The sequence below is a fragment of the Dioscorea cayenensis genome, unplaced genomic scaffold, assembly GCF_009730915.1.
Source record: "Dioscorea cayenensis subsp. rotundata cultivar TDr96_F1 unplaced genomic scaffold, TDr96_F1_v2_PseudoChromosome.rev07_lg8_w22 25.fasta BLBR01000964.1, whole genome shotgun sequence".
Classification (NCBI taxonomy): Eukaryota; Viridiplantae; Streptophyta; class Magnoliopsida; order Dioscoreales; family Dioscoreaceae; genus Dioscorea; species Dioscorea cayenensis.
Genome location: NW_024087355.1, coordinates 16,168 through 18,614, shown reverse-complemented (window position 1 = coordinate 18,614; position 2,447 = coordinate 16,168).

Genomic DNA, 2,447 nt, shown 5'->3' with positions numbered 1-2,447 from the left:
CTACACCATATTTTATTTTCCTCGTCTTTTACTTCCGCATTTTATTTTTGACTTGTATACTCAGAAAAGACTTTCCTTCTGAGTTTATTTTCATTTTGTATCTTGAGTTGTATTCATTGTCTTATCTTTTATATACTCGAGTTATTTTTGTTTTTATTGAGCTTCACTGAACCCCCTCGTGTATTCATCCAGATGGTCTTGTCATCATGGGAATTGGGACTTTGTCATGGGCACGGCCAAGGTGTTTCGGCACTTGGCCGTGTGAGCTTCACAACCCGTTGGAACAACATTCCCAAGGACTTAGCTCCATCAAATGCAACACTAGGAGTCAGGGGAGTATTGTTTTGATTACTTCTCCCACTTCTGAATTTAATTGATTTACATTATGAATGAGCTTGCATGTGTACATTGGGGACAATGTACAACTTAAGTGTGTGGGGGAGTTTCATAGTTCATGCATCTCTTTTATAGTAGTTTTGATTGATATACATGCTCACATAGCCAATGGTGGTTCACCTTAGTTGCATTGATTGTATTCTTGAGTTTAGGAGATTTTTTTTAACATTGAATGTTTTTATGCTCTAGTTTTTGAATGAATTTCTAGGAATTTTTGCCCGATTGACACTTGTTGCACTACTCACTCTTTGAACTCTTTTGGAAACTCATGTTTGATGTATAAGGGACTAGTTATAGTTGTTTCTTGTGTTAATTCTGAAAAAAAATGGAAAAAATGAAAAGAAGGAACAAAATAGTTTTATTGTTTATATGTGCTTGTTGGGTGAAAAGAGCTACCACCTATGAAGTATGAAGCTACTCTCATAAGTCGGATACTAGTTATGCCCTAATGAGAGAAAGAGTTATCTTATAGGATGAGTGAAAGCTACCACTCCGGTAGAAAGAGCTACCACTTTGAAAGTGTGAAAACCACCTTAGCTACTACCATTTTTGAAATTTTTATTACTTTTTGTAGATAAATAAGTCCCTTGTACTTAGAATAGTGAGGAGTAGACTTTGGGTTGTTTTGAGTGAGTTCACACACTTACACGATTTCTGGTTTGTTGTCCTTTTTGATTCAAGTTTTTAGCTAGAGCATTGATTTTTCGTATTTAGTGTTGAAATTTTCCTTACTTGTAGAATGCTCTCTTTGTATGCTTTAGTGAACCTAAGGCCAAGCACTTCCAATGTTTCTTTCATCTATGCATATAATGTTTTAATCTTTGCTTGAGGACGAGCAAAAGCTTAAGTGTGGGGGAGTTTGATAATTGCTTGTGCGATAAGAATACGAAGTGTTCTTTCCTTGTGTTGAGCATTACTTTTCTCAGGTTTTAACACTAATATGGGTGTATTTATGTTACTCTTATGCAGGTAGGGTTGTGAGGCTGATTATGAGAAAAAGAAGCCAATGTAGGTCGTAATGCACTACTTTGGAGGAAATCTTCCTAAGGTTCAAACACGAAGACATAGGTCGGGTTCCAGATGCAGGAATGTGTGCCAATCTCCTCGTACTCGAGTTAGCACAACTATTTGGAGGGGCATAAGGGCAGTCACATTCAAGCATTCCAACTTGTGCATATAGAATAAGATCTCCACCAACATGTCTGTTATTAATGAAGCAAGGCGATCCACGACATAAATGTGTGCCCGTTTGCACTTGAAAGGACCATGTATTAAAGGATCTCCACGACTCATTAATGCATTAGTTAGAAAGCATAATAGGGGGTTTTTGCACTTGAAACGATTGTCCTAGACGGAACAATATCCGAGTACCCAATTTATCGTTGATTGCCTCCCCTATCTTTTACTTGTGTCTCCTTTATCTTTTCTTATTTTTGTTTGCATTGAGTTTGTTTTCACATCACTTTTAACATATTTTCATTCTAGTTAAATAGCAATCTTGGTGGTTCTAAGCCCTATTCCCTGTGGATTCGACTAACCTCTCAGCAGGGTATTATTACTTCGACACCCGTGCACTTGCGGTTTACACGCATATTCGGTCGTATCAATCTTCCACCTGGACCAAAGGGTTAGGTATATACATTGGAATAGGGTTTATCACTTGGAATCGTTAGAGCTCATTGCAATTCTATGCGAGTGAGAGGTTGAGAGGTTATTTAATCTCTCCTCTGGGACATGTATAGAGTTAGGCATGGTTGACCTTAGATTTGGGATCATGTCATTAAGGATTTCCACGACTCATTGTTGCATCAATTAGGAAGTATAATAGAAAGTTGTTGCACTTGAAGCGATTGTCCTAGTGGGATCAATGTCCAGGTACCCCATCTTTATCGATTGCCTTACCTTCTCCTTTACCTGTGCTTTCTATCTTGTTGCTTTTATCTTCGTTATTTCATATTTTGTCACACTTATCACTATTCATCTTCCACATTAGTTAAGAAACAATTTAAGTGTCTTTATTCCCTACTCTTTGTGGATACGATACCCACTCA